Source organism: Polypterus senegalus, chromosome 4, assembly GCF_016835505.1.
Source record: "Polypterus senegalus isolate Bchr_013 chromosome 4, ASM1683550v1, whole genome shotgun sequence".
NCBI classification, from domain to species: Eukaryota; Metazoa; Chordata; class Cladistia; order Polypteriformes; family Polypteridae; genus Polypterus; species Polypterus senegalus.
Genome location: NC_053157.1, coordinates 43,919,961 through 43,944,540, shown reverse-complemented (window position 1 = coordinate 43,944,540; position 24,580 = coordinate 43,919,961). Strand labels below are relative to the sequence as shown.

General features: G+C 39.7%; 1 protein-coding gene across 1 annotated transcript in view; it reads left to right on the top strand.

Annotated features, from left to right (window-relative positions):
• Nucleotides 1-24,580, top strand: part of LOC120527303 (guanine nucleotide-binding protein G(q) subunit alpha) — a 253,833-nt gene that overhangs the window by 107,671 nt on the left and 121,582 nt on the right. The gene's annotated exons all lie outside the window — the stretch shown is intronic.

Sequence of the window (24,580 nt, the reverse complement as noted above, 5' to 3'; positions counted from 1 at the left end):
AATGTATATGTGTGGCAGGTTGGGCTGGAGTGATGTTTGAGACTTTTGACCTTTAAGTATACAGAAATCATCTCATGAATCCTGCCAATGCCAAATGGTTCCTGGGTTGCGTGATGGTGGTCCTTTTGTACAGTATGTTAGTAAATTGCCGTGGGATTTGTTTTAGACAAGGGGATTTCCACATTGGCATTCAGTTCTTGCCTTTAAGTGAACTCTATTTATAGGTGGGCAGCTTGATTTGTGCTCTCAGTCTGCAGTCAGAAATACCAAGTAGAACCGTTTTTTTTTTTTTTTTTTAAGACATATGGTACAGTTGTCTTTTTACAAAGCCTTTCGCAAATGAGAGGGGTCAGTTCATCCATCCATTCACTAAACCCCTTATTTTAATAGAGTCGTAGGTTATGAAAGGTTGTCCCTCACCCGATGTTGCTGAAACCTATCCTGGACAGGGATTATTCTATTTCATCTGAGACATGTACCCTGACTTCGAGAAGACCAATTTGGAGTCCACAGTTGTTATGTCCTGCAAATGTCTTTCTTAAATGAAGCCACTTGTTGGTGAAGGCACTGAATTTTATTTCTGTGTTCAGATCTGTTTACTTGCATTAAGGAGCAAGATAAAAAAAATATTTAAGGGATTAAAATTCATTATAAGAATATGCGAATAAAAGAAGATCTTTTGTCTAATCACCTTTGTGTATCTGTATTTCTTAAGATAATTTAAAAATACATTATTAAGCATTCTAAAATTCAGTACCCTGAATTGGGTTTCAGTTTTGGGTCAAGGCACTGCCTATGTGGACTTTACAAACGAGAGAAGACTCCTTTCTGTTTGGGTTTGTCTATCACATCCCAAAAAAGTTCATGTTTACACTAATTGGCAACTGTAAATTGACCCATTGGGGCATGTGTGTCCCTTACAGTTAACTGGCCTTCTGCTGAGTGTTGTCCCAATCTTGCACCCAATGATCCCAGTTTAGGCACTGGCTTTTCACAAACATGCACTGGATAACTGGGTTACAGATGGATGGATAGAGGGATCCACAAATGAATGCATTGATAAATGGATGGTTAACAGCAGGAATTGGTGGAAATGAAAACTAAGAGAACTTGTGGACTTGGGTGAAGGTCTCATCTTCAGGAAATTATGAAAATCAAAGAAAGGACTTGGTAGAGCTCTTAGATTTTGTGTTTCATAACTTTCATTCATTTTCAGTGAGGTCCAGTATGGCCTAGTTCTGTACATGGATTATCCATCCATCCATCCATTATCCAACCCGCTATATCCTAATACAGGGTCACGGGGGTACACTGGAGCCAATCCGAGCTAACACAGGGCAAAAGGCAGGAAACAAATCCGAGGCAGGGCACCAGCCCACCACAGGCACATGGATCAATCCCCACTAAACCATGCCAAACATATTCATCTTAACTGGCTGTTCTCGATCTTGTGAAGCCGTAGCCCTGTTCCACCCATATCGATGAGTGTTTCACCCCATCACTGCCCAAAGTTTGTAACTGTATGTTGGCCAATAAATCAAAAATGTCTCCTTTGCCTCAACATTCATAAAACTGCTGTTGCTGTACTGACTCGTGAGCTTGTCTTATAGTCATTTCTACCCTCACTTGTGAATAAAAGCCTGAAGTTCTTGAACTCCTCCATTCAGGGCAACAACTTGCCTTTTACCTTAAAAAATAAGCTACTTTTTTCCGGTGGAGGACCATGACCTCGGATGTGCGAGGTGCTGAATCACTCTTGATTGTGATACCATTCTTGCATGTGTTGGAGATCACAGTCTAATGGGGCCAAAAAGACAGCATTATCTGCAAAACATATAACCCTTAGGTTCTTAAAATAGACACTCTCATACTCTCTGCCCACCTCAAAAATCACTCACAGGAGAAGGAGACCTGATGTACTATTGGTGAAATCCAAAAACCATATTGAAAGAACTTGACTTATTGGAAGATCTACAAAGGCACATTTTAAAATTAAAATCTACCTGATTAATTCCATCTTTATGCTGACTAATAAACTAATTAGAACATAATGGGTGGCACGCTCAAAAGTAGCCTGGAAGTTGAGGAGCACATGCTGAAACATACCAATTTGTTGTGATAATCGGCATTTGAGTTTTCAGGACTTCATATGATCCGCAATGTTGATAACAACATCAGATAAAAGGAGTTCTTGGTTTAAGATTCAGTGTACACCGTTTTTTTTTCCATCAGTTTCTATGTTGTTCAGTGGTGGGATGTTTTTCTGTAAATCCCTCACCTGTCAACTAGAAGAAGCCTGTTATGTATGCTGTATATAGCTCTGCAATTAAAATATACCATTCTAATAAATATAGTATTATTTGCTGTCCAGCAAGTGCACAGTTAACAAAACTAACAAAGTAAAACAAAGTATGCAGGGGTTTCCCGCTTGTTAAGAACTAGTAAACATCAAACATCGCACTGAAAAAAATATTTTGGTCTTGCATAAAGTTTTTCAGTTCATTTGTTTTGAATATTTTTAAAGCTTTACTTAATTAATTACAGTGTGTGTGTTTTGGAATAATTCTTTACTTTGAGAATGGTATGATCATTTCTGTTATTTTAGGACATCACACTGCTGTTTTAAGAGTCTTCCATTTTGTTTGTTATTTGTTAGGACACATTGCAACATTGCTAAGGGTTACCTATCAAGAGGCACCAAGCAATCCAGCATGGCTTCAAATCTCTATCTGAGACTATAGATTGAAATCTTTGAACGCTGTTATTCTTGAGCTTATAGTTCTTGTTATTCTGGCTAATGACTCACTGCTTTCCACTTCTCAATTCGAATCATAATTTTAGCATTTTGGTTCTGGTGATATTCTTGTCATTAAGGTAACGACTCCAGACAGTTGTTGTTTTTTGACTTCACTTGTGGTTTAGCTTTCTGAATTTAGTTTTTGTTCCAGTCTCTAGAAAATGGGACATTGCCCTGTCTTGGTAGATGCTCACAATCCACTGTCACAGCAGACCATAGGAAGAGGATGGCTGGAGTTAAAACAAAAAAAAACAGGCAAAGAAAGTCTGTGCTGGAGTCCAGTTTAGCTAATCTAGCTCAGCCACTTTAAGTATTCTCCACTGACATAACAACACTAGCTTAATCTGACTATATTTACTGTTGCTAAAACCAGGGCAGGGCTCCCCACCTTACACAAGGCTATTTTTTCTTGCACCACCCTATACTTGGAATGCTAGGGTTTTTCATTAGAAGATGAGACACAGTCTTTGCTAAGTATTCCAAGACACACAAGTTTTATTAGTAACTACGTTCATGCGAAAGGAAAGCAGAGCTTTCAGAGGAAGCTGAACTAGAATAAGAGCATTCTTTTCATGAGGGACTGTAGAAGGTATTCTAGGGCGAGCTTTTTGTAGCAAAACAAGGCTGTTTCTCTTTAAGCCTGGCTTGCCATATAAACAAGAGAAGAACACTACAGCTTCTTCAGCTCCCTCAATTACAAATGAGCTCTCTGAGACGAGACAGTGATGATGTGTTTGTGTGACTCTGGATCCAGAAATGGAATGGCAGAGTCTTAGCTATCACTTGTAAAGGTGGAACTTCATGCTAGGGAGAGAGAATGTTTTTGCATCTCACTGTGCACGAAGAACCAGAAAACACTGCCAAAATGGAAAAACCCCATCTTAATCCTGTTATTGCAATAGTCAACACTGAGTTAGGAACAATTTACATTTTTTAAATGCAGGGGAAAACCTGGGGGTTGGGGGCAGAACTGGCACTACATCCACCATAAAAAACCTCACACTGTTCCACTCCATCTGAACTAGTGTGGTGCTGAGTTGTGTTGCCCATTGCATGGCTGCACTCGGGTCTTAATCTGGGATCCTGAGTTAATTTGTCATGTGGTGGGTGCGGCAGTGCGCTGTATCGGCGCGTGCTTCTAACCTCTTTCACATCTGTAGCTTCCAGTTCTTTCAAGCTTACATTGACTCTGACACTATTGTTGTAACTCTGAATAACAGAGACACATACAGCTCCTGTGACAATGTATCACTTATACCACTAGCCCACTGATGTCTTTGAATACCAGTGTATAATCTGATTTTACAGAAAGGCTTTTCTCTTGCAACATGTTATTTTTAACACATGCAATGTGCTGTCCTTGCACATGACACACATTTATATGTTTAATAGGTGTCTTTTTGGTTGTAGACAGTTTATTGTAATCAAAAGCTTGCTCTCTGTTGAACAAGATTAACAACAGCACCATTGCTCTTCGCAGCTCAAAATCACCACCCTTATGTTGAGCACTGCCTTAATGAGATGTTGGATTGGTTTAGAAATGTGACACTCCGTGAGCCGTTTGTTTCCACCCACTTTTAAGAAAAAAATCACACATGGTTGTCTTCAAAAGTATGTTTTATGTCTGCCTCTGCAAGACTTGACAGTACCAAAGCAATGAAAGAAAGAAAGGCAGAAGAGGGCCTTATCCATCCAATGTCTCATGTTTGTCATACCATGACAGAATGGAAAATGGCAAAGCATGGGCCAAGATGGTAGCTGAACTCACCATACCTGGAAAACATTTGTACAGTCACCTCTGGTGCATAGCAGCATGGCTGTCAAAATGATGCAAGCTTGAGATTTGAAACTGGGCTGCAAAGTTGTAAGGGAGTTGTGTAAGTCCATCATCCCCCATGATTCCTAGTCATGTAATCAAAATGCCTTCAAGGCAACGAAACCCAGCAGCTGCAGCTGTTAAGTTTGACATGCTGTCCAACATGAAGTCCTGCTATGTGAATCCTGCATAAATTAAGTGGTGTAGAAATGAATGTTACGGAATAGAAAAAAAGAAAGAAAAGAAAATGGCATAAAACCAGAATGTTGTAGTAAAAACATCACATTTTAAGGAGGAACAGAGGAATTTAGTAAAAAAAAAAAAAAACATTGGCTTTTCATTTTGACTACAAGGTGAATAGAATCTCTGATTGTAATGGCCTTTAAACTACTATGTATGAGAATAAATGCAAATGCAGCAGATTTGTTTTATATGGAGTGCGGACATGCAGATGGACGCGACAGTTAGAAACGGGCAAACTGGCATTTCTGCTTCACTGCTCACTCTACCTTATGTTTAATTTATCAACACAAAATCATGTGCTAGTGATCCACAGCATAGGCAGTTGCTCTTATGAATGAATGAATGAGCAAAGGAGGGCAAACTCCAAGTGATTACTAAGATCTAGCTGCTGCCAGCATATAAAACTCCTTTAGCCCAAGAGTGTACGTGTGTGTGTGTGTGTGTGTGTGTGTGTGTGTGTGTGTGTGTGTGTGTGTGTGTGTGTATCAATTGTGCGGCTCTAAATTGGTGCTTGCAGTGCAGGCTGTGGCGGCAGAGTAGTTACTATTTTAAGTTTTACATTGTTGTAAAAAGCCACCTGTTGCTATGGTAGTATATCATAAAGTCCGCCTTTGTATTTTTGAACATGTGCCTTATGTTGTCTTTTATGTACATTTACTGTATAACTTTACAAGTAATTTTTTTATGATTTTTTTTCACAAGACAAAATGCTAGCTATTATCTTAGGCAGCAAACAAAATGTGAATTGTTCGTATAATTTTATATGATTATATTGCGTTTCAAACCCCAACCTGCCAAGCAAAGTCAAAAGAAGTATGGTAAGTAATGAAAACCACAGGTATGAACCTGAAATCATGCTATTTACATTATACCAGGAGTTCCCAGACTTTGTAAGCTAGGGACCCCCAGAATGGTGCCAGGGTCCCATACTAATATAAACCTAATGCTACGGAGTGGGGCGTGATCTTGGATCCTACTAATAGTAATCACACAGCATGATTTTGGGCGACCAGAGTCGTCCTTTTAATCAAAGCAAGTGCTTAACTATGGCAAACTATGGACACACATGATCAAATGTCATATGATAACTCTGGGCTATAACTATGTTGATACAGGTCTACATTTTTCCAACAATTGAATAACATTCTGTTTTATGTTTATTTAAAAAAACTACATAAAACCATTTAAAAATGGTAGGATTCAACTTTCCAGTGCTGTTGTGGCTTCCTAAGTTGCCCCTGGCAGCCCTCAGTTTGAAACTCATTGCATTATACCATTCCTATTTTTAGGAGATAACTTGCATGTGCTAAGCTTGTCTACATGGCTCAATATATTGTCCCTGAGACAGCACTGGAGACCCTTGTGCTTTTTTGAGCACTTCGCCCTTCAAATTGATAGACTTACTTTTGAGTTTCACATCTGTAAATAGTCCAGTGTACTTTAAAAGTTTTCAGTGGAACATCTCTTTCACCGTAACCATGACATGTAATCAATCAAAAAGTTTGCCACCAGGGTTAAGGAAGACATTGCTGTAGGGACATACAACCTACATATATGTTAAGCACGAATATTATGCTGCTTTTCCAGTAGCACCAGGACCTGGAATGATGCAGATAGGCTGGATTCAGGTGGTTTTCTATTACTAGCAAAACCTCTGAGGGAGACATTACTTGTATGCAATTTAAATCAAACATTAATTATGGCTGATCTTTAAATATAATACGCTACCGTGGCTGTTTTTGTCTGTCCAGGATTTTAAATCACCTGTAGCTCTCAAACCGTTTGACCTATTGACCTGAAATTTGGTACACATGTACTACGTGACATCTACTATCCACTTTCAGGGTGAGAATTGACCTGCATGGTTATTCCTCTTTTTATTTTATTGTAGAATCAACTTTCGGCAGCGGCCAACAGGACAGCCAGGCGGCGCATGCATATGGGCGCCATTCTCATCCCTACCACCTTTGCCGTCACTTCCCCTCCCTCTTCATATCTTAAATCATTCTTGAGGCAGATTAAAGACTTAAGTGCCAGCTTAAGTGAAAAATTAAAGAAAACGTACTAAGTAATTGCAACACAAACACTGACTTAATCAGTTTTATCGTGAAAAGATGCCAATGAAAGAAGAGAAGAAGTGGGCCGCTAGGGTGGAGAAAAGAGGAGCTGCTCAGGAAGCAGCAGGCGCATCAACCTCTGAGCAAATGAATGCTAAACGGAGACAGAGAAAGAGGATTAAAATTAGGAATACTCAAGTCAAGTGGATTCACTGCACGTTATCATTCAGTGCGCAGTTACTCGTCGTAGAATAATAAACGACTGTGGTTATAGTTGATATTCTTGCTACTTTGTATATTCTGTAGGTTTTTGTTTTATTTTTTTTATGACCTGTGCAGGAAACCTTATAGATTGATTTTATTATAGATCTAGTCAGTCCAAATTGCCCAAAACAAGACAAACTGAAATATGCTATGAAAATAGCAAAGAAAACAATAAAGCTTTTGTCACATGTTTGTAGTCACTCAGTGACTTGTAAATGTAAGGAGAAGAAACTAAATGTGCTCAAATATTTCATGGTTAATTCTAGTAACCTTCAGAACAAAATATAATGATCACAAGACAGGAAGCAAATTTAGCTTGCTTCATACTGATTAATCATGGAGAAGCAATATTAGCAATACTTTGGCAAACAAAAGCTTGCGATTCTTGTGGAAGTAGCCAGATGTAAATCAGGTTCTTTCACCCCAACAAAGAATGCCTTAGAGTTGCATTCTCAGATGACATCATTGAAAAAGGGTCACTGGTGTTACAATAGCAGAGGAAGCCCAACAGACAACATAACACTTCTGTCGATCCATGTGACAGAACTCCTGCAAGGCCACTGTTGTTAATTGGCAAGAGAGCATGTCATTTTTCAAAACTCTTACATAATTGTAGTTGTTTGAATTGTATGTCGCACACCTATACTGGACTAATATATAATATAATATATATACCCAGTGCCACAAAGTGGGGCGTGATTTTACATCTTACTTAAATCTTACAAACAGCATGATTTTGGACGACAGGAATAGATTTGTTAATCAGAGCAAATGCTTAGCAATTGTCAACTATGGACACACATACGATGAAATGTCATACGATAGCTCTGTCTCACAAAATCCACCCATCTGCTGGCTGAATGAGAGTCAAACTTACATCCTCTCTTTTTTTAATTTTTTTGTAGTTTTTCAATTACTGTTTAGATTTATCAGGTCACCATCAACTTCCATTATGTGAATACCTATTAGGCTGACAAAGCAGTAGCCTATAGCAATTAGCAAAAGACTTTTAAATTCATGGTAATGACTGCAGGATATAAAGTCTGCCTCTTTGGTACCATGGCTGTTAATGTTTAAGGTGATATCCCCGTGTAGCTATGGGTGACCGGTTTTTGGACGGACAGACAAATGACACACTTTAACACAAAATCTACGACTGTGTCATCACACAGTGTATGCACAAGAAATGCACAAATTATGCAGCTTTGATAAAAAATAATAGTAGGTGGGAGTTTTTTTTGCTGTGGCTTTTATAATATCTGTTTCCAGAACTTTTTTTCCATTACATAGTTTCAGGGCTTCAGAGCCTAGCAGATCTGCATTCGCAGCAAGAGAGGGACCAAGCGTGGATGGGACACCAGCCTGTTGCAGAACATATTTGTGCACCCTCACACTCACTGATGCTGGGTCAAATTAGGCCCATCATGTAAACGTTCAGAACTTTTGGAATGAAAACATTTAGACATGAGGGGAATGTGTAAACTCCACACAGTAATAGGGCCACGAGACCACAAACGCTCCATGCGACTTATCATGAAAACATACCATTACAAAAGAAAGTTAAATAAAGACTGAAGAACTGGAGAGGGAAGTGCATTTTAGAATATGAAAATGAAAGCGAATGTGACTTTATGATAATTAAGATTAAAACATGTCTTTTCAAATATCAGTCTTTGCTCAACTGTCAGTCTACACTTGCCCATACATGTCACAAACTTGTTGTCAGGACTGTCTGATGCACCAGCTAAATATCAGCATGTGCACTCGAACAAAGTGCCACAATCAACCAATATATAATACTAGCTGAATACCCGTGCTTCACTACAGGATAGCAACAGGAAAAATGTGTTCTAAAATATACAGAGTGACAGTATACGTCCTGTAAAGGTCATAAGGCAAGACTTAGCACATAAATGAAACAAAATAGGTTACTAATTATTTCTTGAAATGGTTTACTTAAATATAAGCTGTTTTAAGGATAGACATTTCAGGTCTGGACATTTTGGAGAGGTACTGTGGCTTGGTGCAGTAGGGGTCGCCAGTCCACATCATGGTGTATGACTTGAACCTCCGCCAACCCGCCATGGAAGCCCATCCTCCGGCCAACAATGGGTATCTCGCCCCTCGGCATCTAGGAGGCAGGTAGGGCAACAGAGCTGCACCCAACTCCAATTCCCAGGGAGCCCTGTGGGAAACTGAGGCACTACTCCAGCCCAGGGGGGCGGCCATCTAGCGTCCAGGGGGAGGTATTGCACTGTCCAGGGCTGCTCCCCCTTAATACAGTGTGCCAGGCACCTGTCACAAAATAAATATATATATATATATATATATATATATATATATATATATATATATATATATATATATATGTGTAGCCCGGCCGGGACACCCAGGAGGACCAGAGCGAGAGGAGGGGTCCGTCCTGGTTATGCTGGAGGCCTCGGGTAAAGGGCTTGGAAGCTCAGCCCTGTAGGGACCCGTGGCCACCGCCAGGCGGCGCCCCAGTGCTTGATTTTTCCGGGACAGCTTCTGGGTGCGCAGCCGGCACTTCCGCCAAACGGGGGTGTGTCCGCGGGAGATTGCCGGGAAGCAGCCGGCGCCCATCCGGGTCCCTATAAAAGGGGCGCAAGTTGGGTGGAAGAGGACGGAGCTGGAGTGAGGACTGGAGGCGGCCAGGAGAAAGAGAGGCACAGGACTGTGTGGCCTGGACATTGGGGGAATCGGTGCTGGAGGCACTGGGGTTTGTGAGTGCCTGAACTGTAAATATTGTGTACAATAAACGTGTGTTGGGTGGAACTATGTTGTCCGTCTGTGTGTGTCCGGGCCAGCATTCACTATATATATATATATATATATATATTTACTTGCTGTATCTTTTGCAGCTTAACAGATGAAAATGTAATGCATGTTGCAGACACTGAGTTCTATTAATCTGGGTGTTTTTTTTTTTGTTTTTTTTTAACGGAACAAATTCACCAAGGCACAGTAGGCTATCCTTCAACTGAAGGACATGGCCTACTCTGGCATGTCAATGGGGTTAAACCCCCTTTAATATTGGTCTGTGTGGAGGACTTGACCCAAGTCTCCAAAAATCTGAAAGGCATCAGTAATGTTGGTCCTACAAAATTCATTTGGTGTAGTTGTAAATCACAGTGGAAGTACAGGCAAATTATATTGGTAATGGAGGTCAGAATACTTCTTCACACAAAGGATCTTAGGAATGTGGGGGGGATAACTGCCAGTTTATGTAGTTGAGACAGAGTCCCTGACAATTATTGGGTGAAATATTTGAAACATCAAATATTAGCTGGCCAATTAATCTTGATGGACTAAATTATCTTCTCTCATTTGTAATACTTACAGTAAGTATAATAGAAAACATAATACTTGTTTTACTGTGCACTGGATAGGAAGGTTTTAATACAAAGCAATTAGTCTGTTTTACTGCTGTTGATGCTTAATTTTATTTTTATTAATGTTATTTTTAAAATTTTTTTAAATTGTTTTTAAACACCTTGGTTTTTGGGATATAAAAACTCTGGACCAGTTGACAGTTTAGATCCATTCGAAAGGTGTTAGAAGGAGAAGAGCAAAATAGATGGAAACACCAGTGTTGTGTACAGTGTAAGTGGCTGTTTAGTGAAACAGTAACATGGGATTGTGCTGTGGCAAACAGTTTACAGAATTTACAGTTTACATGCACATTTTTGGAATGGATGTCAATGCAGTTATTAGTGGGTTGCACACAGCTGACCTTTCCTAATCATTTCTGCATTCCTATGTGAAGTCATCATCTTCATCACCAGTCTACAATCTATACTTTTTTGTTTTTGTGGCTGAATAGTTGGTGTACTTTGAATTAAACTGAATTCGATTGTTTTTTATATCACACTTTTCACCAAGTATAAGCTGAGAGGACTGGCACACATTTCTAGCTGTAAAACAATGACGAACATATTTAAACCATACATTTATATGCATGAACACACAAATTACTCCATCTTTCAGTTGGTTTAGCATAAAACTACAACAATAGAAATCCATTAACATTATAATGAGTTATGGCCAGTTACTCACAGAAGAGTGAACAACAGAAACTCCAGTTTGTAGGAAACAGAACTTCAGGAGAATATACCACAGGAAGTCAGAGTGTGACTGGGTCAACTGGCCACCCATTGTACAATATAAGTAAATGTTTTGGACAGTGTAATATGAAGATTAAAACCTTGCAGTCCATAAACAGAAGTAGCAGCTTAGCAATTCAGCAGTAGCACCAAGAGCAGAAAAATGGAGTCAGTAACAGTTTCATGTAATCGTCAAGCTTTTTTGTTCAAATGACTAATATGAACGGCTAATCAGCAGCTCTAATCAGGGTATTCTGGACAAAAGTGACTAGGCTTCAGTCTAAATCAAACGATGGGAATGATGAATTCACGTCTGGGGCATTTGATCAGTGTATTGCTTTATGTGTTTAGACAGAGGCACAATGTTATTTCCTGACACAGCTCTTCTTGAAGTCTGTGCATTTTCGTTTATTTTTCTCTCATGGGGCTTTGTGATTGTGCTTCTTATTATGTGTGATTAGTAACTTTTCAGTAGCTAAAAGTTAATCGGGTAAATCCTGTTTTCTAAGCTGAAGTTCGATAATGGTGCCGAGATTCCAATGATTATATGGGCCTAGATTTAGTTTGAATACATTAGCCCAGTGATGGCGAACCATTTAGAAACCAAGTGCCCAAACTGCAATCCAAAACCCACTTATTTATCGCAAAGTGCCAACATGGCAATTTAACCTGAATACCACCTAAAACTGAACACCAGCATAACCAAGGAGCTGGTGGTGGATTTTAGGAGGCCCAGGCCCCTCATGGACCCCGTGATCATCAGAGGTGAGTGTGTGCAGAGGGTACAGACCTATAAATACCTGGGAGTGCAGCTGGATGATAAATTGGACTGAACTGCCAATACTGATGCTCTGTCTGTCTATCTATCTACTGAGCTTTTAGTTTAGAAAAGCCACTCATACATTAACATCTTTTGTCTTAAAAGAAAAACATAATAGCGGAGCTTTCAATGATACAAACAACTTTTTGTTGAAAGGTTAAATTTTGCATTCGGTATGCTTTTGAACAATTAATGTGCTTTTTGCTGTTGTATGCATGCTGATAATTTGTCTAACCTTGGCTCATACTTTGTAAGCTTGAGAGCAACACATGCAGCACTCAGGTCATCTGTTAGTCTGTTTCTGGTGTCAGATTTGATTTAATTCAAAGCTGAAAACAGCTGCGCACAAGCATAAGATGTTCCAAACAAAGTAAGGAAAGCAATCTCAAGTGCCTTCATTGACTTAAGATTATTTGGCAGAGAATTCCACACTTTAAGGATTTCATTTTCATAACTAACTGTGCTGTCCTTTGTCATCCCTTCGATCCTCTCAAGTGTTTCACGCAGGTCTTCCCTATTAAGCTCCGCCCCCAAAGCTTCCATTATATATTACGGGGTCGTGGATCAGGTGTGGCAGCAACTCCCAGCAATAATTACAGATGCGGACGACTCCTCACCTGTGCGCTTAAGCGAGGACTGCCCGCATCACAAAGCTCCCGGAAACCGCTCCGGCCACTCTACCATAACCCCCTTTAAGAAGCGAGTGCGGCAATTATCCGTTGAATCTGGCCTTTTCAATTTTGAGCTGTGGACCCGCTATATCACATCCCCTCCAACCCCACCACGGGAATCACAGACTCAAAAGGCTGCAGTCTGTGCCGCACCCTCAAGCAGCATGTGTGCCGCCCGCCTTACCCCAGACAGGAGAGGAAGGACGCGCTCCCATTGGGCTGCTGGGCAGAGGGGCGGGTGATGTGAGAAAAGCCCTCCAGCGCGTGTGAAGAGGGGGAGCGGTGAGGGGAGCAGCCCGGCCCCGCATTCCTCTGGCTTTATAGTAACGAACTCTGTGCTCGGGCGACGGCGCACGTGCCCACTGAGAGGGCTCTGAGTGCCCCCTTTGGCACACGTGCCATAAGTTCGCCACCACTGCATTAGCCTATTATGTTATCCCATGTTTTTGTGCAAGTTAATTCTCTGGACAATTTTCTTATTTTATTTCAGGACCCTTGGTAGGTGAACATGACATCTTCATTACAGACATATTCAATGGTGTGAGAGCAGAACTATGTGCTAGCCTGCATTTCATTCACATTACCAGTAACCTTTGTTCTGGGCTGAAAAAATAAACGTCTATTGATGAACTATAAAAAACAGTCAGGAAAGTGGAGCTCAAAGACATGACGTAAAATTTCAGATACTCTTATCCTAGGTAGGGTTTACAAGCAACTGCTGCATGGCTAGAACCCTAACTAACATGCACACCTTTAGGATTTGGGAAGAACACCAACATACCTTGCAGAACACTACACTGACTCCACTGACTTCACATGAGTAGACGTGAGATTTGAACCTAGGATGCTAAACCTGGATTAAAAAATACCTAAAAAATGTTAGTCTTACTTCTGAGATATTTCATTTAAGTCAAGGGTTCTGGTAATTTGTTGTGTATGTTTGTGTCCTGGAGCAAGCCATTTTGCTGTGTAAAGTACAGTGACTGTTCCACTAACAGATTTGTAATTTAGAAATTATCCTATTTTTCTACTCTTCTAAACTAATCAGTAAGTCTGCTTAAAATTTTACATGGGAGCTGGAATTTAATTTATTTTAAATTCTCTTTAACTCATTAATTTTTTTTCATACTTCTGTATTGACCCCCTTGTTCTAGAAACATTTTTGCCTTGAAGCAAAATCACGTCCACCATAAAACACAATCCGTGCAACTGGGGAGGTCGAAAAAGTCACACGCTTGGCTGCCGGCAACATTGCTGATATTGAAAAGCTATTTCCTGTCATTGAACCCTGGCAGGTGTTAGCATGAGCCCTTGAGTATTTGGAATCTAGGACAACCACCTAGTAGTTTTGTATTTTAAAATAGATTCCGTGAGCTTCTTTACCTAACACATGACTTGATTTGCTTAATAAGCTTTAGGCTTTTCCAAAAAAAAAAAAAAATAAAATAAAAAGTATTATCTGTCATTATTAATTGTCTTGGTCATATTACTGCTGAAGTGTGTAGAATTTTTCGGCTTCATGATCAAATACACCTATTTAAGGTGTACAACAGGAACGGTCAGTTCAAAGTCTTCTATTTATTAAAACACCAAACAGCCGACAGAGAAATTCAAGGTGACAGTGAATTGAGGATGCAACGATATGAAACAAGGAATGAAGCATCACAGATTTAGTACAAGACTCCCAGTTTAAAAATACAGCAATGAAGAGGTAGGATTGTTAGCCAGACTTTCAATGTCATTCTGTCTCTAATTCAGACTGAAGCAAATATATGTAGCATCAGAAACAAGGCAGTTGGCAACCCTGGCCAGAATACAGTCCAGCACTGGGCAAAGTCATTCATATTTTTATAGGTGCTCATTTTTGTAGAGTCGTAGAGTAAAGCAGAGTTCCTCCGGTCTAGGGTGTCAGGGATTCAGATCCAATTGGCTCAGGACTGGCAGCAAGAAAGGAACCCTGTCAGTCCTGTACCCTCAAAAAAGTGTTTTCCGCTGGGCTCAAGCCTAGCTCTGCTTCCCATTCCTCACAACTGTCATTGCAGCAGCGAGAGTTGTCACAATACATGTGTAGTGCAAGTTACCAGCTGAGTGCTACAGACAGGACCCATGTAACTACATTGTCATAAACGCTTTGTGCTTTGTAGGGGCATCACGAGTATCAAAAAGAAAAAGCTAATAATGTAGTGAAGAACAGTTCCAGTGTGTGCGAATTGTAAGGATTTAAGGTCCTTTTTGTGAATGCTTTTATGGTTTGCTGTCCTGACTAGGATCCAGAGGAATACAGAGAAGTTAGTAAGACTGCAACACGGTAAGAATAGCATAGAATAAGGATCAGGCAGACTTGTCTTATTATTTTGAAGGTGTCCAACATGGAGTGGCAGGGTACAGTTTATATCACGCCATACAGAATAAACAGTCTACTCAGAAAATCGGCTTATGTATGGATTACTGGATCATCAGAGTATCAAGTCGGGTTCCGCACGATCTGCATTTTTTTCTCCTGCAGCAATATTTTAATAAAGGTGAGCTCAATGATTTTATCAAACTTGCAGTCACATAACACAAATTATAGCAGATTGCGTATTTGCTGACACTGAAGAGGCCCTGTAATAGACTAATGAAAAAAAAACTAATTACATTGCAAAGTGGTCTTTCTGTAACTTTTACTAATGAAGGTGGCAATCTAACCATTTAAAATTTAAAAAAAGGCTGATAGTGAAAACGTCGGGCAAATACGGGGCATCTGGAGTAACTCGATGTCAGAATTAGAGGAGGTAAAACATACAACCATTGTGTCTCATTCGAATGTCAGCTTTTGCTTTTAAATAAATAAATTTGAATTACATTCTAACTATAATATTTGATCTTCCAGCACTAATAAATATATATATTGTGAAATGAATAGCCTTGACACGTGCAAAAAGGTTTAGGGCAACCACCCACATATTGTCCCTGGCTGCAAAAGGGTTTTGACATTGCATTCATGTACACTGTTTTGAGTTATGAACTAAAGTGAATAGTTGAGTAAAGATGGCGGCTTTATAAGCCGAAAGGCAGAAGTGATGTCATCAGCATAGGTGAGACATCCCCACCCACAATTACAGCAGCCCAGGTGAGCAGAGAGCTGAAAAGACTTTGTGCCAGCAAAGCAGCGGGTCCAGATGGTGTATCGCCACGATTGCTGAAGGCCTGTGTGTTGGAACTGGGGAGTCCTCTACAGCGCATCTTCAACCTGAGCCTGGAACAGGGGAGAGTCCCATCTTGTATCACTCCTGTCCCAAAGGTATCACGTCCTAGTGAGCTGAATGACTTCTGGCCTGTTGCTCTGACATCACATCTGATGAAGACCATGGAGCGGCTGCTGCTTCACCACCTGAGGCCACAGGTCCGCCACGCCCTCGACCCTCTGCAGTTCGCATACCAGGAGAAGGTGGGAGCGGAGGATGCCATCATCTATATGCTTCATCGATCCCTCTCCCACCTGGACAGAGGCAGTGGTGCTGTAAGAATTATGTTTTTGGACTTCTCTAGCACCTTCAACACCATCCAACCTCTGCTCCTTAGGGATAAGCTGACTGAGATGGGAGTAGATTCACACCTTGTGGCATGGATTATGGACTATCTTACAGACAGACCTCAATATGTGCATCTTGGGAACTGCAGGTCTGACATTGTGTGCAGCAATACAGGGGCGCCGCAGGGGACTGTACTTTCTCCGGTCCTGTTCAATCTATATACATCAGACTTCCAATATGACTCAGAGTCCTGCCACGTGACACTGCTATTGTGAGCTGCATCAGGAGTGGGCAGGAGGAGGAGTACAGGAACCTAATCAAAGACTTTGTTAAATGGGTGACAGACTTTTGTCAGTGTCCTGCTACACTGACAGTCTGAGGAGATCGTTCCTCCCCCACACTATGCGAATCTTCAATTCCACCCGGGGGAGTAAATGCGAACATTAATTTTATTGTAATTTTTTTTCATTTTTATTACTATTTAATTTAATATTGTTTCTTTGTATCAGTATACTGCTGCTGGATTATGTGAATTTCCCCTTGGGATTAATAAAGTATCTATCTATCTATCTATCTATCTATCTATCTATCTATCTATCTATCTATCTATCTATCTATCTATCTATCTATCTATCTATCTATCTATCTATCTATCTATCTATCTATCTATCTATCTATCTATCTATCTATCTATCTATCAGTCTGGGCGCTGGAACTGGACATAATGTTCAGTCAGGCAGGTTTTCCCATATTTGGCCTGCAGAGATAACAGAGGTAAGTTTAATGCACCCTGCCAACCCCTGGCCCGGCCGGGTAATTACCTCCACTTGATCCACTCAGCTCACTCCTAGTCGCACATGTGTGACAATATATACAGTGTATCCTTATATATACTGTAATTTGATACTATCCGTATGTATGGTGTTCGCAGCAATACCTCGAGCAGCCACAAGAACAGCGGCCGCGGGAAGGATGCGTAGGAAACGATGTCACATGACTGACGTGAAACGTAGACTTGCTAATGCGACCACACATACACAACGAGCACAACAAACAGAAGAACAGCAGACGGCTACAAATACTACTAACGCTGAAAGAAATCGTGCAAATCGGACACAAAGGACAGATGAAGAACATGCGCTACAGAATGCTACTAACACTGACAGATATCGTGCCAGCCATGCACAAGCGACTGAAGAAGCTTGAGCAGCCGCAAATGCAGCATGGGTTGAAAGAAATCAAGCAGCCCGTGCCTTGCGGCAGCCGAAAAGGTCTATTTTAGCCACAAATCAGTGCCATGATAACAAAATCATTTCAAGGACTTAAGAAAACAAATAATTCTTTGCAGAGAAAGTATGGATTTCACAAACGTTGAATTTGTAGCCCGATTCAATTAGGCTCCCAGTCGCTAGTATGTATATATTTGTGTATAGTATATTGTATACTATATGTACAGTATGTATGTATGTATGTATGTATATATCCATCCATTATCCAGCCCGCTATATCCTAACTACAGCGTCACGAGAGTCTGCTGGACCCAAACCCAGCCCACCGCAAGGCACACACACACCCACACACACACACACACACTGCGGACAATTTAGGAACGACAATGCACCTAACCTGCATGTCTTTGGACTGTGGGAGGAAACCAGAGTACCTGAAGGAAACCCACGCAGACACAGGGAGAACATGCATACTCCACGCAGGGCAGGGAGGACCTGGGAAATGAACCTGTATATGTGTGTGTGTGTGTGTGTGTGTGTGTGTTATATATGAGCGAGTGAGAGACCTATGTTTGCCGTGGAAAGAAGGCATTCGATCACAGGTAGATAACAGCCATCACAGGAGCAGCATCAAACATGTATCATATGTAAGTAATACCCACTTCTTGTGGACACACAATGACTAAGTTTCAGGGATATTCTTGTTCATAAGAGAAAGAAATATGTGTTGCTGATGAAATGTTGTTAGAAAAGTTTGCAGGAACTCAAAGATAAACAATAGAATGAAGTTCTGCTAGAGAGGCACCATAATGAGTTCACCTTTTTCCCCCAGAGCTGGCTGATGCAGCTTTTCTGAGGCCAGTCTCAGAAGAGCCAGGATCCAGGCTCTTCAGGATTATAGAAAACTAACAGATTATATTAGAAGATAATTGGTTACACCATGAATAGCAACCTGTACAGTAGAAGATACTAACAGTTATTAAAAAGGAAATGTTTGCAGAACTCATCAGATCAGTTGTATACTAACATACTGTACACGCATACATTCTGACACCCACCTTATCCTGTTCAGGTGTTGTGAGGACCCCCTTGTACCATATTTAAGTAACTGTGTATTTCAAATTCATAAGATTGGGTCCAGTCTGCTGAGGCTGGTGGAAAATGATTTAACAGGCAGCTGACCGACCTTGCTGAACTCAAAAACTGACTACAAAACTGATGATAATGAGTACCTTTACTTTTAAATGTGACCCCATGCATTTCATAGAAGTTTCTTTATCGTTGTTGGAGATGTTCTGAATGAACAGAGGAGATGCAGTTAGGCTGTTAGATCAGTTTAACATTGACAGTTGCTTTGATGTCATCATTTCTATGGAGTCGGGCCCAAATGAAGGAATAGGAGATTATCATGTAAAATGTCTTGCCAGATACAACTTTCTTACACAAATTTTAACGAGACGGGTGATCTGCCATTTCAAATCCATATAATGGGGTATGTATTTCCACAAGGCAGCATGATGTTGATGAATTATTCCAAATTGCTAACTTTTAACAGGAAAAGTCATGTAAGCAAAAATGTAATGTCTGGTAGTCTGTCAGTGGTGTATAAAAGTAAAAATGTAATATAGAAACTGATGGCAGGACAAGACAATGACTTGGTTAACCAGAGAGCAGCAGATGTTCAGTGGTGGATATCATGTTTGACAGCCAACTGTATTAATTTAAAAGTGTGGTTATATGACTGTTTGCTGTACTATTGTTTTTTTGTTTTATTTTGTAATGACAGATATGTAGAGAACTGAATTCGGAGTAGAGAAATGCCATTAGAAACTCCCTAGTAACTTCTTTTTGATGGCATTTGTGCTGCTTTTCATGCTATATACAACAGCAAGGATAGCTTTGTTTACTTTAGAAAAGCATTTTATGCAGACCTCTGCCAGACTGCTAAGTGACACTCAAGTGCAGGTAGAGCATAAGGCTTCAGCAGCTGGATTCTTGCAGATATGTAAAAGAGAACTGTTGTGTTACAATAAATAAGCAGAAAGAACATCAAAGTGTCAAGATTTTTTTCTCCGTGTACTTGGTTAGCAAGCCCATGAGGGTCATGACCTCAAACTGCCAAGCAAAGAGCTGCAGGAGCTGAGCCTTGCTGTACTTTGGCACAAAATCAAGTTCTGTTCATTGGCCAGAGAGAAACTAGGGATCTGAAATGTTTAAACAAGAATTTGTTGTATCCGTGTGCGCCAGTTAGTGCGGCTTTAAGAGTTCGATTGAAGAGAGTCTTAGACTGGGTTTGGACACATTCCTTTTAAAATTGCTAATATTTACATGGAGTGGCTGCCTTATTAGGAACAGTAATTCACAGCTGAAGTTGTCGAGGGTATGATCTCAGTGAGGTGGTGTCAAGGGCAGTTTGGTCCACTTTTGCAGACAGTTATCTGTTATTGGATTTTCACATCTCAAAGTTATGAGTTTACCTCATTTGGCAGGATTAATTAGCTCCATATAAATTGGTGTGAGTGTGTATGCTGGACTTGTCCCACTGTTTACATTTGTTTGAAAATGGATGGATGGATTTCTACTCCAACAATCTCATTTATTCAGCCACAGGTGCCCAATTAGACAAAAATCTGGTGATCCACTGCATTAAACTGAATTCACAGTCATGCTCTGGAACCATCCTTCATCTTGTAGAATGGCACATTATTCTACTGCAAAACCCCAGTTGAAGATTTGAAGATTGGACCACTGTTGTCATGAAACAATGCTTCTGGTTGACAACAATGTTCAGATGTTCATTGGCATTTTGACTTCCTATACACTGACTAAGGATATATCACCTTTTGGGTCTTTGCTGTGTCTCGCCTTTTTGCTACTTCTGCCCCGTCGACCCCCAGGAAGCATCTCACTATATGCTTTGCTTTTAGTGAGCATTTTTTTATTATTAAAGAAGAAGATAAATATATACAAAAAGATAATTATAGCCGGCTTCCCACCACCCTGAAAAACTCCCTGAATGTACTGGTAAGGGTCATGTACCATTGGCATCAGGATTGCAGAAACTTTTAATAACATTGCTTTCCTGTCTTATATATGTCATAAACGGAAGAGAGCCATGAGCCAGTAATAGTCTGTGCCTTGTTCGTCACCATCTGCAGTGCTTAGCAAAATACAACCATGGGTGTGGACTCCACTGTCACCTTATAGAAGTTGGTGCCCATTGATGGAACCTTCCAGGTTTTCTTGAGATATGTGATGAAGGAAATGCATCAGTGGGTCTCTTGGGCTGTAGCCAAGAAGTGTTTGGCCCACATATGGTCCTTGGTGATGGTAACTTCATGAAATATACAGCTGCTGACCTTCTCCACAGCACCCCCTCCAAAGCAGGTGGGAGTCTGGTTTGACTGCTTCATCTGGAACTCTATGAACAGCTTTACCTGACAGTTTGGTGGTCTAGGTTCAAAAATGTACCTTGGACTGAGAACATTTTGTGTATTTTTTCATGTTAGCTAAAAGTAAAGCGCAAAATTTATTTTATTTGCTTTGATATTATTTTAGGTTAATGCTTAACAGTGAACAGCCTTGCATATTACATTATATGAAAACACTTTTTGTGCATAAAAAAGTAAAATATTTGTAGTCTAAAGTGAAATCAGTGTATTTTGTGCTGACATACTACATTAGAAAATTGAACACAGCCACACATTTCCACTGTTATAACCATTTGTAATGTTTCACATTCCTTCACATTGTTTTTGTGTTAAAAAAAATAAATGGAAAATAAAATGCCATAACCAATAATGCTTCTGTCATGTTTAACACCATTCATCTACTTTTAAGCATTTTGTTTTGCAAAAAAATTCCCATATCTTTTTATCTTTTTTTCATGTGTCCAAACTTTTGTCAGCCTTCAAAGTTGAACTTTTCTGCACTAACAGCTGCACGTTTTGGATGGTTTAGCTCTCTAAAGAACGCAGGCCTCTTTTATACATATATTATTAAAATTTCACCTTTGAACCATGTTCTCAAGAAAAAAGGACTAATTTACATTTTTTAAGTACAATTTTATGGCATGTGGATGTGTCCCATTTAAATTATATTCAAAGTTAAAAATAATTAAAAAGTGCACTTGTTAAAATTCATGTTTTATCTCGTGAATATGGAAAATAAGAAAAGAGCAACTTGTATGAGGGAAAAAAATTTGCAGCTTATTATCTTGGTATATTTATGTACAATTTAAATATATGTATGTGCAGGTAGAATAGTATTTATTACATGTTGCACCTTGTTAGCAACGTTTTGTTTTAATAGTCTTAATGAAAACGTAAAACATTAAGTAGAAAAGATATATGTAATGCTAGAAACATTTTCCATTAGTAAAAAGACAAATCACTATGTCGACAGCGTTCATCAAGTAATTTTCATATTTCATATATTATTTAACCGTTCATTGTACTTCTGTATTGATCAAGTACAACTAATATCCCCAGATTGGTATTTGTAATGTCACAGACACAATCCGAGTTCATGTTTTATATTGTCAGTTTTTTAAAAGGGGTGACTCACATGGACCTCCAGTCACAAACGTTTCTCTGTCTTTGTCGTTCTTGCATTCTGTATCCCGTACTTGATGTTCAACACATGGTGCTGCTATTCTTCTTCTTTTTCTTCCTATTCTGGTGATCTTTAGTATAGGGTGGTCCAGATCTAGTTATGCAATTTTCATTACACTATAACTTATTAAGTTTATTGCATAGAAAATCACCCGAAAAATCCCAGACCATTGAGAAGTGTACAAACTGACGACATGAAGAATCACCTTCGTTCCGAACTGGAATCATCCCAGCATAAATCAAAGTCATCCAGACGATAGGGATCTGCATAATTAGATCTGAACCACCTTGTATATCATTGGCCTCTGTGATTTGCTTGACACTAAGCAGATGTTGCTTTTCCTCTTTTTCCACCATGACACATTGTCTGTCTGTTACTTTGCTGTAATCAACCCATAAGTGCAGGTAGTTTGTCGAGGTTGCCATTACCTCAGATTTTGTGAATTACCTAAGCGTGTCAGGTGATAACTTTTCAAACAAGACCAAGATTGAGGTTTGTTCCATCTCTAGCTATTAATAACAAATCGCATGACAGACAGACAGACCTTAGAACTTAGCATATATATATATATATATATATATATATATATATATATATATATATATATATTCCTTTTGTTAGCTTCTTGCTAAAGAGAAATGTGTTGGGAAGGGAAAGTTGGTGTAGATGTACCAGTACCACAAGAGAAAATACCAAGGGCTCCTGCATCATGGAGGAATTATGAAACAATCAAGAACTGAACTTTTCACTGTTAAGGAGAACAAAAATAAAGAAATTTATCTATTTTATATTCTGCAATTCAGTTGGCTCAGATCAATGAACTACATTTTAGGAGAGGAGGTCACAGTTTTGTCAAAAATTGTGTTTTCTTCAGGGCTTATTGTTATATATGGGCATGCTGTAAAACTGACCAACAGAATAATTTGCTTCCTTTCTTTGGGTAATTATTTCTGTAGTTGCTTGAATAATAATTTATGTATACTTTAAAAAAAGAAGCGTTTTTTTTTGGGTGAAAGTGTTATTTGTTGCTTTGCTTATGTTTCCAAAAATGTCTTGCTGGGTACTTAAGATATACAGATGTAAAGATGACCTTGCCTTTTAATTACAGACATACTGTATTAGTTATTGTTGGTTATTTGCATGCATTTACTAAATGACCCAACTTCTGTTTAATTAACTGAATGACACACACCTCAATGTTGGTCCATTCCTTGTGCCCAGTAGAACTGGGACAGGCTATGGTTCCTTGTCTTTTGGGTTTATTGTGACCTTAAAACAGCAAGGTTCATAAATGGATAGATTTAAAACAAAAGTAGTTATTGAAATATATTTACCAAAAAGTGAATAAGCAAACAACCATATCTTAAGAATAAAATGATTTGTTTGTCCCTGCAATCATTCCCAGCAGCCACTCCTTCGATCATTATCTCCTTAAAGGAGACATTGACTATGGTCAATAAGGCCTGCACCTAAGGCTGCTGCATGAGTATTTTTTTTTTCCTGATGACTTCACAAAATTTTCTTTTTTTGAGACAGACCCAATGACTTCTCACAGCTGTATCCCAAAAATGGGTGATAGAAAATGTGTAAATAAGGCTTGCTAGTAGACTGAGAAAAGAAATTACATAATGCATCTGATTTACTGCAGTTGTTAGTAAACTAAAAAAAGTGATAGTAATAAATCTATCAAGTAGTCTGGCTTACACAGTTTTCCCAGACAGTGGTACCGTGGTGCAGTGGTTAGACCTGCTGTCAAACAGATACAGCACATTCAAATCCGGCACCCGCTCATGTATGGAGTTTTCGTGTTCTCTCTGTCTCCGCATGTTTCTTTCTTCATATACTTTGGTTTTCCTCCAACATCCCCAGAAGTCTATGAATTTGATTCATTGGTGATTCTAAATTGGCCCGGCATTTAGAGTGTGTGGGTGTTAGTGTGTTCGGCATACGAGTGGGCGCGGGGTTACCTCCTGCTTGGCTAGGCTCTGGCACTCATCAACAATGAGTTATGATTATGTGGATATGAGAATGTTACATTATGTTTATGTTTCCCCATAAGAGTATTGTTTCCAACCCTTTCTCTGTTCTAAAGCAGGAGTCTTCTGAATTCATCCTCTCATTGAATTGACATTAATATCCATTATCACCCACGGTGTCTCAGGCTCACAAGGCTGCTGCATATGATGGTCTTTTATATTTTCTAAATAGGCAACTCAGAATACTGATAATTACTATTAGACACACTCATGTTCTGTGAAAATGAACACCCAGCCTGCTGTCCCCAAATTCAGGTGAGTGAGAGTTCAAGACAGTTGCCAGAGTGCTGATTTGGCCTCACTAAACTCCTCCTTGGTGTCTAAAATGTGCCCATGACCAATATGGTTTGAAAAGTAAGAAACACATTCCCAGTACGAAGATATCCTAAATTGA